General features: G+C 34.0%; 1 protein-coding gene across 3 annotated transcripts in view; it reads left to right on the top strand.

Moving 5' to 3' along the window:
• The first annotated feature begins 11,342 nt into the window (after window positions 1–11,342).
• The window catches only part of LOC127716431 (uncharacterized), a 140,107-nt gene continuing 134,002 nt past the window's right edge, over window positions 11,343–17,447 (top strand). For 2 of the 3 annotated variants that reach the window (XM_052222618.1, XM_052222616.1), the window contains exon 1: window positions 11,343–11,424. The gene's annotated coding sequence lies outside the window, so the exon portion shown is untranslated. The remainder of the gene's footprint in view (window positions 11,425–17,447) is intronic. The other variant, XM_052222617.1, reaches the window with a different exon arrangement.

Genomic DNA, 17,447 nt, shown 5'->3' on the forward strand with positions numbered 1-17,447 from the left:
ATTATGGGTATATTCTCATATCGTTGAAACGTTTAGTAGGTGTGATAATTTGGACAATTAAAATATCAGTACCTTAAATTAGATAAGTTCCATTTATGTTCAAGTATTGTAGAAAATATGTATAAGATCGTCAAAGAAGAGAACAACCCTACGACATAAATTGAAATGCACTTTGAGTGCAAATTGAGTTATCATTCTTCACACTACTTGATTTATGATAGTAGGTCATGATTTTATGAAGAAAATACGTATGTTTATCGAACAATCTTTACTATCTATTTAAACAACCATGATTTAAACTAAATCAATATTAACATATCACAAAGAATGGTCAAAGATACCCGAGGGACATTCAAACTCACAAGTCGAAAATAAGCTGACAACGCCGTGGCAAAAGACAAACAACTATACGCAAAACACAACATAGATAATTATATAACTAATTATATAAAGACTAAGCAACACGAACCCCACCAAAAAACCAGGTTGATCGCAGGTGCCCCGGAAGGGTAGGCAGATCCTGCTCTACATGTGGCATCCGTCGTGTTGCTAATGTAAGTACAAACCTGTCGATACGTCTAATTTGTTAGGTCACATTCGGAAAAAAAAGAGACGTGATTGTGGTTACGACAATTGGAACATATCCGTCGTCATCTATGAAACAGATATTCCATAACGGTCAACCAACTCGTGATGGCGTCTATAAAATATTCCTAGCTGGAACTCCTGGTTTAATATATTCTTTTGTGAGCAGCAACCCTATATCAAGGCAATAATTGGTAGATGCGTTCAACATTGTCACCAAGTTTGAATTATTTAGTGAGAGAACATCATCTTTATAGCGGAAAGTGAAATTAAAGGATACTGCTAACTTCTCTTCCTTCTTCCTAAGAAGTTCCATTATGAAGTCAGCCACATACGAATAAAGGAACAAGTCGGTAAGAAAAAGAGCACAGTTCATTCTTGTGGGAATGATAATTGTTTGTTGATAAACACGTCCTCCAAACGTTATATACATGAATAAACGTAAACGTTAATATAGCATGTAATAATACAAAAAGGACAATATGAATCTCAAAAAAGTTTAAATCATCCTTTCGAAAGTTTTACGTACACCATCACGATTTGGTTGGCCGTTATTGAATATCTGTTTCACAGATAACGACAGACATGCATGTTCCAATTGTCGTAACCACAACCCATTCCTAGAATGTGACATACCGAATTAGACTTAATTTTGGATTTGTGCGTACATGCGCAACATGACGGATGACATGTATAGAGCGTGGTATGCTTACCCTACCGGAGCACCTGAGATCACCCCCGGTTGTTTTAGCGGGGTTCGTGTTGCTCAGTCGTTAGTTTTCTATGTTGTGTTTTGTATACTGTTGTTTGTCTTTATGTCGTTTTGCGTTTTTTTTCATGGCATTGTCAGTGAGTTTTCGACTCAAGAGTTTGATTATCCATTTAGTATCGTTCGCCACTCAATGATACAACTGCAGTTGTATTATAATTTAATATGTTTTCTTCTGATATTGAGCAGAGGATGTTACCCTTTTAAGTAATGTGTAGTTTTGATTATTTGTAAACGCTAATCATACAGTCAAATGGATGTCCCCTTTCAAAGCAGGCGTCACCAATCCGACTGAATAGATCTAGTATTAGTATTCTGTACTCAATTCCATTGATTCTGCAAGTTAGATTCGATATATTTACATCTTGTCGAAATCACCATAAGCGTATAAGAAACCAGAAAGCAAAGAGTCTGGACCTACCAGCAAGGAATCAGGACATGTCAAAATTGTAAAATGCACAAAACGGCTATGTTTTTTTTACAGCATTACTATTTCCTGCGGATTTATGTATAAAATGTTGACTCCAGGAGTATTTTTATTTATTTCTTTTTATTCCAGATGTTCTAAAATAAGGTGCTTTTGTGTTATGCATACTAAGACAGCATGGAGGGTCACTTTTTAGATCTCTCCTTTGGATCAATAAAAAAACAAAACTAAAACATCTCAACTATTTCATTGCACCTGTTGTTTAAGAAGACGTCAACAATCATCATTTTTGTTTTTGTTTTCATATTTTCAACTATCACCAACACCGATCAGGACCAAATTACCAGCACAAAACATTCTCTCGCAAAACACCCTTACCGTGCTATAGGTCTATTTGCAGGGATTTCCTTCCTACAATAATAGCAATTAATATGATAGCACTAATCAAAGAGCTGTGACATGAAATTGACATTGTGGCAAATTTGCGTTGTTACTATACTTATGAAATAAAGACAATAGGAAGGATTTCAACAGCAGCATTACAGTCTAATAATTTTCCGCTACAAAATTGAAAACAACACGTATAATAATTTCATGCGTCCGAAGCGCTTTTCTGGATTTACCTTCATCAGGAACGCTCAAAGCCAAACATTTGAAATCCGAGGATGTATAAGTACCGAAACAGTTGAAGAGCTATATGACAAAAATACCTAAAATAAATAGCCAAATTCATCTAAAGTCAACTTTGCCTGAGGGAGTTGAAACCTTAGTTTCTTAATAATTTAAAAATTTAAAAACGGACAATTTTAGAAAAGTTTGTTAAATCATGTTAGTACCGAAGTACTGACAACTGAGCTGATGATACCCTCGGGACTGAATCCGACTGATAGTCCACCAGCAGAGGTATCGACCCTGTGATGTAAAAAATTGAAAACAACACGTATAATAATTTCATGCGTCCGAAGCGCTTTTTGGATTTACCTTCATCATGAACTCTCAAAGCCAAACATTTGAAATCCGAGGATGTATAAGTACCGAAACAGTTGAAGAGCTATATGACAAAAATACCTAAAATAAATAGCCAAATTCATCTAAAGTCAACTTTGCCTGAGGGAGATGAAATCTTAGTTTCTTAATAATTTAAAAATTTAAAAACGGACAATTTTAGAAAAGTTTGTTAAATCATGTTAGTACCGAAGTACTGACTACTGAGTTGATGATACCCTCGGGGACTGATAGTCCACCAGCAGAGGTATCGACTCAGTGATGTAAAAAATTGAAAACAACACGTATAATAATTTCATGCGTCCGATGCGCTTTTCTGGATTTACCTTCATCAGGAACGCTCAAAGCCAAACATTTGAAATCCGAGGATGTATAAGTACCGAAACAGTTGAAGTACAAAATATGTATCAAAAAGAATAAGTTTATATGAAAGCTATATAATCCAATTTCATAATCAGATGCGGATTTTAAAAATGTTGGGGCACGTGGACCCGAAACTAGGCAACATTTGGAGTGGAACATGTATAAGTCTATGACTCCTGCCACCCCCCCCCCCCTCCCCCCCCCTCTAAATTTGCCTCTGATAATCCAAATTCTCGCAATTTTACAAATACTGTAGTTATAACTGGATCAATATGTTGACCTTCAGAGACACTACGACATGTATAAATAATAAACGATAAAGAGCGTCCCATGATGTACATTTTAACAATGAGCCTAAAGCAAAAGATGGGTTGTAGGTTTATATAACTGTCAATTTACTTTAGTAATTCTAGCCTTTAGATAATATCGACAAAAGTGAAAAGTAATTCATACTCTTAATATGGCTTTTAGTTTTGTAAGTTCTCATTAATAGTAAATATCATTAAGTTGTTTGTCATTTAATAGACACCGAAACCGTGATTTAGTTGTTATGATGTTGATTGTGTGTGTAAATGCCGATCATTTACAAATGTATGTGATACAAATTCATTTTATATAATTACTCGAAAAGTTTAATGCAACCATCATGAACTAAATATATACATGTGTGTTTATAATTTATACTTAGTAGTAAGGACGAATAACATTTCTCCTCTTTTCTGATCAGAAACCTTACATGCGAAACAAAAGAGAATCGCCGTCTATTTGTACGAAATATGTATTTTTCACTCCAAACCATTATTACATTGTTTGACCTATTATTTCTTACACAGTTATCATATTCAACATTGATATTGTCGTCATTGTCATACTTCGCAACAAAAACTTGAGAACATCGTCTTCTGTTTGGATGCATGGACTTGCTGAATGCTTTAACAGCATTTTACTCTTATAGATTATATTGATTGATTTTTTGTGTTTTACCCCCTTTTCAGAACTACTGGCTATATCGGGGCGGCCAGTGTTTACTGGTGGAGGAAGCCGGAGTGTCTGGAGAGAACCACCGACCTTCGGCAGGAAAATTGGCAATCCTTGTCAGATTGAAGTCGAACCACTTGATAAGTACCTTTTTTGTTTAAGTTTTACATCAGACGAGGAGAATTGTTATCAAAACTTTTAAAACTCTTAATTCTCCAATATGTAATTTTACTAGTCGAAGTATTTCATTTGTCAGTCGTTTTTAATGACAACAGCTCTAGAAATTGAGAAGTTCGTAGTTATTAAAATACCAATTTGGAGCTACATCATGATAAAAACGAGAGAATGTTAGTATTAATTATTATATTTTTGCCGTAGCTGTCGGATTGCATATTCTTTGATTTCTTGTAGCAGATTTCAGAAGGGGATCTGGAAAGTCCGACACAAATAAATGTGAAATAGCGGCTAAATCAGCATCGTTTTTGAATTACAATTTTATATATTATTCTTCATTAACAGCAGTGTTATTAGACGTGTTAGATAAATGATTACTTTTGACAAACAACAAACGAGAGTCGAGAGACGATAAAAATTTTAAAGGGGTTGTCTAAAATGACGTTTCGATTTTTTCTATCGTTAACATAATGCATTATATAAAGTCAAATGAAGCATGATAAAGTAAAGATTTCATTATTTTCAGTCAATTAAATTGTACCCTCTTTCTACCAAACTAGCGCAAAGTTTAACACTCTGATTTAATTAACATTAAAATCTGCGAATAGCATGTTTGACATTAAATCGTAATTATTGGGTAACAATTAGCATATATTTCATCCGCTTATATAAAAAGGTTCTTAATGAAATCAAGTTGAAGTCCGTGTCCTATTTCTGGCATCGTGTTGAATTGTTGTGCATCATTTTGGTTGCCTAGGAAACCGCTGCGTACAATTCGTATGCAGTTTTGGTTGTCAATCAAAACCTGTTTTGTATCGATCTGATGAGTTAAGCCATTTTCAACGGATTTGTATAGTTTGTTCTTATGTTGTGTTGTTACATCACTGTTCCAGGTTAGGGGAGGGTTGAGCTCTCACAAACATATATAACCCCGCAACATTCTTTATGTGCCTGTCCCAAGTCTAGAGTCAGTAGTTCAGTGGTTGTCGTTGGTTCATGTCTGTCATATTTGTTTTTCGTTTATTGTTTTGTTATAAATTAGGCCGTTAGTTTTCTCAATTGAATAGCTTCATACTTTTCATGTCGGGGCCTTTTATAGACGACTATACGGTATGGGTTTTTCTCATCGTTGTAGGCCGTACGGTTGCCTATAATTGCTTAAATTCACTTTAATTGACAATCATATCTCATCTCTCTATTTTTATACTGGGTGTGAATAGAGTCCATATGTCTGTGTACGGAATAAAACTGTTCCTGTGGCTCATTTTGCGGGCGATACATTGTATAAGATGTACCGTCCTTTGTCACCACTACCTTGCAAGGACAACCACTCGTTATGTGACCGCCAATCCAATGGAGAAAATATCTCCCACAACAACGGTACTACACCGTCAATTGTATGTGTCATAGTGAATGAAGAAACATCAAACAACAAAGACAAAATCGAATAACACGAATAAAATTAAGTTCTTAGCCACAAAATTACCATCAAAAGGCAATTTCTGGGAGACCAGTTGCATATGACTGATTCATAAGTAGGCAAGTTCCAAATTTTTTAAAGACTTAATCTGATTCTGATTCTTATTAAAATAAACAGAATATCCTAGTATATGAGTCATTTATTTTTGTTAATATATCGCTATGTCATAAAAAAAACTATAAATATAATACAAACGTTCTAATTCATAACATATAGATTGACTCTGTTGTCTGAACTGCAAAACATCATTTTCGAGTGAGGTAGCATTGGCGGATCCAGGGGCGTGTTCCGGGGGTTGGAGCTACCCCTTGTCATCCGAATTTGTTTTTAATTATGTGAATGTTGGACCCCCCCCCCCCTTTTCACAATGACTTGATCCGCGCTTGTGTAGCAATGTTAAAAAAATATTATTGTACCGAGAAATCAATTATTAGTTCTACTCTTTTTAGATGGTCCCTAATTTAAATGTCTCAATTATAGATCTTTTGGCCACAATAGTTATTTATCATATTTATTGTAGCATCGGTGCTTATGCTATTTGCGTCTATTTTCATTATTTGTTATATCTGTTACGTGGGACTGAGAAATATTCTAAGCAGCGAGAGCGAAAAATATAAAATCTACAATATATCAGAAGGAGATCGTCGAAGTTAACTGCTGTTGAAACCGTGACGTTTCTCGTATTTAGTTACTGAGAATTTGCATGTTTTGAATAATGCAGCTTTATAACAAGGCTGTTCATATTAAAACTTTATAATATTTGTCATAATGATTGAGTAAGAATAGTATATATTGTCAAACACCATATACAAATGTGTCATTGAATACGTGTTTATACAAACAAATACATTTTGAGAGTAAAGTATTTTCTCGCAATAATTGTATATTATCCTTTTTAAAATAACATTGTTGAAGTGTCGACTTCAAAATTTACGGCCTAAAATGCACTATCTCCAATAATTCTGTTTTTACATTACACATATACGTAAGACATGATTTTGATTGATATTTATAACATATTGTTTTATGTTTTCCATTGTATTAATTCTTTAAAATCTGTCAAATCCGAATTGTCTGAATTTATCAATTTTAACAAATTAATAAATCTGGTACCTTTGATGAGTTTTTATAATTAAAAGACCTTTTGTACATTAACATTTGTCGAATGGAGCATGCACTGCATACCCTTCCGAATCACTGGGTGTTAATTCCTACCTTTTGCTATAAAGGGTTCTTGTTGCTTTTGCTTCAGTTTTGTTGTTGTTGTATTTGGTGCTATTTTTATTTCCAATGTCTGTAGTGTGTACCTGTTGGGAACTGCTATACATGTAAACCACCATGACCATCCCGGAGCGCCTGCATTTACCCCATTTTTAAAGGGGTTCATGTTGCCTAATTTGCAGTTTTCTGTGAAGTAATTTATAATAGTTGTTTTTCTTTTCTTCTTGTTTTACAATTGTGTTATTTTTTCAATTTTTAACACCCACAATATAAAAAAAGAAGATGTGGTATGATTGCCAATGAGACAACTCTCCACAAGAGACCAAATGACACAGAAATTAACAGCTTTCAACAACGAGCAAAGCCCATACCGCATAGTCAGCTATAAAAGGCCCTGAAATCACAAATGTAAAACAATTCAAACGAGAAAACTAACGGCCTAATAAATGTACACAAAAATGAACGAAAACCAAATATGTAACACAGCAACAAACGACAACCACTGAATTACAGGCTCCTGACTTGGGACAGGCATATACATACAGAATGTGGCGGGGTTAAACATGTTAGCGGGATCCCAACCCTCCCCCTAATATGGGACAGTGGTGTAACAGTACAACATAAGAACGAACTATAACAATCAGTTGAAAAAGGCTTAACTCATCAGATGAATACATATAGAACTACATATAACAAAAACACAGAGTGGAAGTGGCCGGGTACTTGTACATCCCAACAACAAAAGACGCTAAATACAGATCTGAGAGTACTCGCAGTTACTGACAGCTAGTTCAAAGCCAATAACAACTAATTAAAAAAATCATGCATCTAAGACTAAATTATCTATCAGTACACATCCAACATCCAATGGATTTAGTGTAAAGACGTCATAAACAGTCAGAGAAAAACATGACCTTGTGCAATGCCAAGATACAGAAATCGACAGACTGTAGATCCATGAAGGTGCATATGTATATAACAATAATATTTAGTTTGTTTTTAATTTACTGATAACAAAATCAATATTAATACAATAAAAACAATATTCAAAAATCTAATGACAGTGTTGAATTGGTAACCTTTTAGAATAAGTTTATTTAAAGAATCGATAAGTTTACTAGGATCGTTTCTAAATTTCCGGGCACGGTCAACAACATCTCCGTAAAAATGAGGATGTGCTATCCCGTTTGAAATAAGTTTTCTACAGGTACAATCAAACTTCGAAACCAAATCATTATATCTATGGATGAATTTAGTAAAAGTTTTAAGTAATTTGTGGTAACAAAATCCCTGACTTAATAATTTACCAGTAATACATAGATTACGTTCGTTAAAATCTAAAACGTCACAGCAGACACGGGCATAGCGAACGAGTTGTGAGATATAAACACCGTAAGATGGTGCCAAAGGAACATCACCATCCAAAAAAGGAAAATTAACAATAGGGAACGAAAAATCGTCCCTTTTGTCGTAAATTTTAGTGTGGAGTTTCCCGTGTAAAACTGAAATATATAAATCTAGGAAAGGACAGTTATTAGCGTTTACATTTGATTTATTTAAAGTTTGTTCCTTTAGGTAAAATTCGGCAGTATATTTAGAAAATTCTTGATTATTTAACGAAAATATATCATCAAGATAACGGTAAGTGTTGTTGAATTTATTGATTAAATGCAATTTAGACGGGTCTTTACTGCGTTTGGTCATAAGCTGTGATTCATAACAGTACAAAAACAAGTCTGCTATTGAAGGGACACAATTAGTGCCCATAGGAATACCTAGAATCTGTCGATAAACTTTGTTGCCGAAACGTACATAAATATTATCAAGGAGAACATTAACAGCTTCAATCATCTCATCACACTTCCAGTAAGTATATCTAGCATATTTACCTTTCTCATAAGGGAGGAAGGCTTTAAATGAGTTGTAGCAAATATATTTGCATTCAGATTTACCAAACGACCATTTAATTAAATAGGAAAACTTTTGTTTGATAAGATTGTGTGGAAGTGTAGTGTATAGAGTTGAAAAGTCAAAACCGTCAACATAATCAAAAGGACCATCAAAAGCACGTAATTCATCTAAAACATCCAAAGAATTTTTTACACTCCAAAATTGTAAATTCCACTATTTTCATATATTTTATTTCAAACGTTTATGACAAGTTCTTTTATAGAATTTAAGGAACTAGTTAAAAGCACTGAAAGATGAGTTGTAGAACACTTACTAGAGGCCGAAATGAAACGATATTTTACTGGTTTTTTGTGTAGTTTAGGTAACCAATACATAGTAGGGACCTTCAAATGTTCAGAAGAGGCCTTAAGCTGTGATGTGGTTATGATATGTTTGTTAACTATATGCCTATCTGTGAAGCGGACGGACTTGAATGTAGATGAATTTAAAGTTTCATTCTTAAGAACGTCCGTGTAGTATTTACGGCATACCACCACCACATTGTTGGCTGCTTTGTCGGCCGGTACAAACACAAACCGCTTTGAAAGTTCTTGAAGTTTATTTCTTATTCTGGAAATAGGCATATTGTGTACTCTTTTATTTATTTCTGAATTATTTTCAAAATGTGATATTCGAATATCCACAACATTCATACATTTATTTAAATAAGAGTCAAGAGTTTTTATCAGATTTTTCCCGTTTACACCAATTTTTACAAAACGAGGAAAGAGCGTCTTTTGTGACCTGACCACACTGTTTCCAATCTATTTTAGATGGAGGACGATATTTTGGTCCTTTTTTCAACCTCTCTGTCTTGGACGATAAGGTATATATATGAGGTCCCCCGTAATAACATGGCAATAGGGATCATATCTAAACTTCGACGATTCACAGTTTCAAGTTAAAGGAGTATTATTTTCTTCATTGACGTCTGATGTTACTGACGTATAATTACAAATTAAACTTCTGCTGGTTTTTTTGAATGTGTACGAAATAAAAGGTGGTTCTGTGTTATCAAAATAGGGAGGTACAAAATATATACAGTTTTGAATGGTAGGGTCATTAAATATACTCGATAAGTTGATTAAATCAATATCTCTGTTAATATATTTAATTTTCAGAAAGTGCCGTTTATGATCTTCAGGTTTATCGATACGCGAAAACAGCCTATGGTGGCAAAATGCTGTAATTATACGCGAATATTCATACAGTGGTCTGAAGAAGAATATTGTGTCACACTCCTTGAAAATATCATGTAATTTACTAATAGTTCTTTATTGCACTCCTTGATGTTTACCAAATTTAATGCTTAATGTACAACATTCTATCAAGTAGAGTAAGTAATCCATATTCGCCGCATAATTCGTACATTCCCACTTACATCCGACCTACATTCGAATATTTGGAACTTTTTATGTAGGTTTCAGAAATTTAACTATATGAAAAAAATGTTTGATAAAGGAATCATTTTCAAAACATTGGTTAAATGTTCTAAAAACAAACGCAATTCAAGAGGAAATCAAGTTGTTCTTGTACCATGGGGGACACATTTTCGCCGCAATGTATGATATGACCATCCTCATTATCCTGGTATATTATTAAAACGAATGTTTGCAATAACATAAATTAGCTTGAGAGATCATTACTTTACGATTTTTCTCACAAATATTTGTGTTAAGACTGCGCATGATTGCCATATAAATCTTACATAATTGCCAAAATTGTTTACTAACACCTGCGTATTTCTTTATATGTGCGAATAACCTTGGAAATGGGGTAAAGAGGAATATCAACAGTTCAAACATTACAAACAGCCTTTACCATCTTTTTAGGCAAGTATTGGGTAAACATGGTAAAGGCACAAACATTTCACAGAAGAAATAGCAAAACGGCGAAAATGTGTCCAAGGCGAATATGCGCCACCCACTCTAGCCTTGTTACATTTATACTGAATGTCCAGGGAGAATATTCAGTTAAACATATCTCATTCTATACATAGTCATTCTAATACAGTTAACTGTTCTATTTTTTTAAAACTGTAATTGCTATGTAATCACAATTCCATTATATACAAGTATATATGTAAAAATACTACAAACACTATGTCGCAAAATTAAAGGAAAATATTATTCTTTTACAAGTACTACCCGGCTGACGAGTGATTTCTATTCTGTTAACATGGTTAAAAATAAATCCTGACAGTTTTAAATAATGATAGAAAATTTAGATAATTCAATCATCAAATAATCATTCATCATCTCAATTGTAATCATTTTTGCTTATTATTCCTCAAAACAACACAAAATTCAAAAACAAAATTAACTATCTTCATTCAATATTCTTAACGGAGATTTACTTGTAAACAAATTTTAGTTATCTACCCTTTCTTACCAAGATCTAAAACAGGGAAGTAAAATCCTTGTCACAAAAACGAAAGCAGGTGCTGATTTGTGTTCCAGAAATGTAGAGAAGGTAACATATTTGTAGTATTTATATTTGGATTAAAATTTTTATATTAAGTTTCCTAAACAAAATTTGAAATTAGTTTCTTATTCTAATAGTATTGTTACTGAACTCGTTTGTTGATAGTTGTTAAGCATGCGTAGCCAAGACAATGTTCTAGTATGTTTAAAGATCTTTTAATAAATTTATTTGTAAAACAAATATGTGAATGTTAATAAAATACCTAAATTTTAAGATAAGAATGTTCATTTGAATTAATTCAATATATAGTATAGGCACGATAGATAATCAATGTTACCCACATGATCAACTAGGGAAAGATAAAAAAAAATACATTTTACACATACACTTTTATTAAATGGAGGTATTAGACCCGAAATTCGTTTGAAAAGCTGATTTTTCTAATGGCAAAAATCCCAGGATTTCCTTAATCAGCAGAATGCGTGAAATTGATCATAAGCATGAATTCGAAGTTTCACAAAAGTTCATATTTCCAAGAACAAGTAGTGAATCATCACAACAAATTTTAATGATTCATTTAAATTACCTTGACGGGTATTCAACACTTAGAAAGTAGCAGTTTTATTGTCAGATGCTAACTATTATACTTCTAAGAGTTGTTATTTTCTGTTTCATCAAAATGCATACTATTATATATATGGTTGGGCAGCTTGTTTCAAACTCAAGAGTGACTGGCATATAGAAACCTTCCCAAAGGGACGTCCGTTTGGCTGAACAGGATGTATAAAAATGCATGGCCCAACGGAATATGGATGTTAAATTCGATGCCTCGTGTAGAAATTACCACACCCTTTGCACCTTGAAACAACTATCTGAGGGGTCTGTTGGTTGTCTGTTGCAATACATTTCTGCCCCCATCTAACAAACCATTATTTTCCTGTTGGAGTTCAAATATATTTTCCTCCCAATCTTGCAGAATCTACCATTTGTATTAATTGTTAATTTGGTATCATCATTAACATGCATGAAATATAAGCCATTGTACGTTAAGCAAACAGCAATCAATCAATCAATCAATCAATCAATCAATCAATTAATCAATCATTCAGAATGTTTCATTCATTACGTGTAGTTCGAAATTCTTTCATGCGTTTTTTCAGACTATCATATGGAACGCCACAGCTGTCTTATGTGGTACTCTGATATTACGTTATATTGTTTTATCCTGCAATCAGCCAACTATTGTACAAATAATAGGTACACAAATAAATTTTTGCTTTGTACTTGTACAAATAAAGTCTCCTGTTACCCCTCTTCCATGTTGAGCAAGCGGTAATGTGGATATTTCTTTTTGCGTACCAGTTCATTTTGGGGTCCTCTTCGCGGTCCGCGTTTAAACTATGTCGATTTCTTTGAAATATTAGAGACAATGATTTAGATTTTAACAACTAAAGTTTTTAAGTGTTGGGTGTAAATTTCAGGATAAAAACAATATATGTACATTGTCGCAAAATATAAAATTTATTTGTACTCGCTGCGAAACAGGAGAAAAGCTCGGCGAGCCTCGCTTTTCGTCCTGTTTCTAAAGCTCATACAAATAAATTTTATATTTTCCGACAATGTACATATATTGTATATTTATTATTACTTGACGATTTTTTGTCTTTACATAATATTGTTTTGACATTACGTAATGATGTTTTGATATAACTCAATATGGAATAGTCATTACTTAATGATATTTCGATTTTACGTGATATGGTTTCGTATTGACTTGATATGGTTTTTCATTACTTAATATGGTTTTGTCATAACTCGATGTGATTTCATCATTATTTAATGTGGTTGTGTCATTAGACAATGTGGTTTTAACATTACTTGATGTGTATGTTGCTTTGTAAGCCAAAAAAGTGTCCCATGAAATTGTGTCTTCTTGAACTATATTTCACAGTTCATCTGTGAAATTTCGTTCACGGGACAGAATATCACATTTGTAAACTATAAAATAGTGTCTCCCTTAGTGAAAAATTGTACCTAGTACTTGTGTAACAGCCACTATGTTCCGTCAGTTACTTTGTTCCGGCGGAACTTTTCAACTAGTTATTTCGTTCCGACGGAACTTTCCAACTAGTTGTTTTATTCCGAGAGCAGTCGAAAAGTTCCGGAAAAAAATAGCTAGTTGAAAAGTCCCGGAACAATGTAGCTAGTTGAATAGTTCTGGCGGAACAGAACAACTAGTTACATCGTTCCGAATATACAATATTTCGTCCTTTTTGTAGAAAGAGGGGGAAGAATGAGTATCAGTATATATAAGAGCAAATCATTAATTTACAAGAATACCCAACGCACTGAAAGGGGTTTCTTTGGGGACAAATATGCAAAATTTAAGTTGTATTTCATAGCTCACATAAAACGGAATAAGTTGCATTATTATGCAAATTTAGTATTCATAGTACCCTCAAGAGAGGGAAGAATACACCCCTCCTCATGTGGTTATTTGCATCAATTCTCCAAATGGAACTTTGTGACTGGTTGATAAGTTCCGTTGGAACTTTTGGGCTAGTTTGTTAGTTCCGGTTTTGACTTATTTGCCAAAGAGGAACTTTGTGGCTAGTTGATAAGTTCCTTTTGACTTTTGTTATCAGTATCTTGGTTTCCCTTTGAAAGGTTCAAATATAATATGTTGTGCTTTTACTTTGCATCAATTCTCCAAATGGAACTTTCTGCCTGGTTGATAAGTTCCGTTGGAACTTTTGGGTTAGTTTGTTAGTTCCGGTTTTGACTAATTTGGCAAAAAGGAACTTTCTAACTAGTTGATATGTTCCGTTGAAACTTTTCAACTAGTCACTTTGTTCTGGTGGAACTTTTAAACCAGAGGAAGAACAAAGTAACTAGTTAATAAGTTCCTCCGGAACTTTTCGGCTTGTTAGTTCTTTCCGCCCGAAACTTTCCAACGTCGGAACAAAAGAGCATTTACACTTGGACATAATTTCAATTATGTTTTATAAAAATACGTCACAAGGGACAATTTTTCATAGTGTAGCTATTTTTATCTGTCCCTAAAGAAGGAAAATAATTTAGCAATCATTGAAATGTTTTAATCAAATAGTTAAATCATAATTGAAATTTAAATCAAGACAACACAGATGTGAACAAAAATGGAAAGTGGTGAATATAAACAGCTATATGATTTTTTGTTTGATGGTCAATACCCTCCAGAGTTTAATAATAATGATAGAAGATCATTTAGAAGGAAGGCCAAGCAATCTGAAATTAAAAACAATGAAATATTTTATATACATGTTGACAAAAAATCATTTATTGTAAATTAAATTATTTGGTATTAGACAAGACTTTTATGCAATTTGGACATGATTTCACTATGAAAAAATATCCAACAAAGGTCAAAATAGAATATCTTTTCAAGGGACACTTTTACACAGAAGTGGACAATATTTTATAATAAAATTCTGTCCTGGACAAAATTTCACAGGTCATATCCTTGAAATTTTGTCCATGGGACATAATTTCATGGGGGACACTATTTAATCCTACAGCTTAACGTAATGTGTGTTTTGTTATTTCGTAATGATGATTTGCCAATTCTTCATATGGCTTTAACATTATATAATGATGGTTCAAAATTTGAAGATTTTACACAACATGATGTGTTTGTTCCTGTATTTGATGTGGTCCTGTCATTCTTTGATGTGGTTATCACATTACTTGATGAGGTAAAGCCACGTGACCATTTTGGAAAAAAATAGTTCTATTTTTAGACCGATTTCCATATGTCGTTTGTTTAATGTGCTTCAGATGAGTGTCGCTATCCATTGAGTTAAAGTTCAAATTAAAGTTCGAGTGGTTGTTCAGAGTTATTTGGTATGAAAAAGGGGAACGGCAGACAAAAATAAGAAAAAAAGTACAAAAAAGTATCAATATTTCGGACATTAGGGGGATATCCCCAAACCACTTGGTCCTGCCGTTTTTTCCCCTTAGTTCTCAAATGGAAGCAGTATTACAATAAATTCGTGAAGAATTCCACGGAACCCTGCGTCTCGCCTGGAATTGCTGCTGTCATTGTAAAAGTGTAATGTTGTAATGACTGTAAAACGTCCATTTATCACTGGTGTTAAACTGATCGTGGTAACTGCAGTTACCACGATCCAAACATTGCGGAGGTAGAAATCGGTAAAAACGTTTTCTGCTTATTTCTCCGTGTAAACGTGTTGTTTTCAAGAATTACTCAGCCACCAGGTTGATCTGTACGATTTTGTTTTGTGTGTTTGTTCTTAATATCATATATGGTCTCGTTACCAAGATAATAGCCATCGAATATTTAAGGAAGATAATCGTAACTCCAAAAAAAAATAATCGTAACTTGTGGACAAATAATTGGAAAGATAATCGTAACTGTAGAAAATATGTCAATGATAATAGTAACTGATTTTTTAGTACCTCTGCTAACGGAATATTTGATAAAAAGATTGCGTCATAATAACAACTTACACGTAAACAACACTCAGGATTGAAATACTCTTTCAAAATAAAGTAAGTTTGCAATTTTCATTTATACAAAACTGAGTCTACTTTTCTGTACTGCCACCGTAATGACGCTATATAAGGCCGCCTCGATTATATCAGAAAACGTTTTTAGAATCTAAATGATTGACGGAATCTCCTGATCTTGATCTTAAGGGTAAATTTGACACAACTTGTCTCTTGATACTACTTTGTTTCCCCATATGGTATACCATTGCTCAAAGTAATTTGTCACGGTACTAAAGTATACTTGTTTAGGCGCAGCATCGGGATTCAGGGCTTGCCAGTTCTTTAAATCGCCTTGATCTTGCTATGTATTCCCCTACAATTTGAGATGTTGCTTTGTAAGTTTCTCTATTTGGTGGTGACGATATTGATTTTATGTCTGTTGGGATGTTCATTATTTCCATCTGTCTCAGCATGTCTTCTCTTTCCGGTTGGTGTCTTGGGCTGTATAGCAAGAAATGTTCTGTTGTTTATATGATGGCGTATGACATATCAGGCGTGAGGGATTGACATATTTGGTTTCTGTATTTATTCAATCTGCTGTAACCTGTTCTCAGTTCTTACAATATTCATCCTATTTGGGGGTTTGGTGTGTCAAGTTTTACATCCTTCCCAACAATAGGTACTAGATCGAAAAGTTGTCTCCCAGTTTCACTAATTGTCCATCTACTTTGCCATTTCAATTTTGTAGACATGTTAACTGCGCTTCTTACACCTGACATTGTTATGACATTATATTGGTCGTTTAGGCCTCCTTTGCAGCATCTTTTGCCAACTGGTCCGCTATCTCATTCCCGACTATACGAGCATGGCCTGGGATCCAAGATAGGGTTGTTAGTATGTCGTGTTTCAAGAGTGTCCCCATGCTGTCTCTAATGTCTGTTATTGGATTTGAAGAGTCAATTTAGAGTCAAGATGCCTACAGCAGTCTGGCTATCTGATAGTATTTTGGCCTCAGAGAACTGGTCTTTAATTGTTTAATGCAGTGCTCCAGAACCATTAGTAATCACCTGCATGCTTGAAAAATTCAGCAAACTGCTGATCCGGGCTTGCACGGAGGCGGTATATAGCGGCTTCTAATGACTATCCCGTCTTTGCTGATTCTCTATCAAAGCCATCTCTATTGATCTGTTCCACTAGTTTCTTTATATATTCTTTGTTGATCTCCTCGATAAATTCTTCATCAAATGAGTCAGTTTTCAGGTGGCTCCCTCCAAAGACGATACTTTCTTTCAATGTACAACTTTACCTTTATTGTCAAATATCGGATCTTGATTTTCAACAATTAATGGTAGCACTGATTAATCTTTTGTTCTCCTGGACATCAAAGTTATCTTCTGCAGTGACCAGTCTTTGTTTGTTTTGTGGTATGTTCCTCATTCTGTATTGTTTCTGGCAGTGATTAAGATGTTTTTTTGCTGATGTCACAATGCTATTACTTCATTGTCCCGCTACCGCTACCACTCGGGCCACAATATTCACGACTATAATGCCTCCCTATGTTAAAACTATACTAAAGTATA

The sequence above is a fragment of the Mytilus californianus genome, unplaced genomic scaffold, assembly GCF_021869535.1.
Source record: "Mytilus californianus isolate M0D057914Y unplaced genomic scaffold, xbMytCali1.0.p SCAF_9, whole genome shotgun sequence".
NCBI lineage: Eukaryota > Metazoa > Mollusca > Bivalvia > Mytilida > Mytilidae > Mytilus > Mytilus californianus.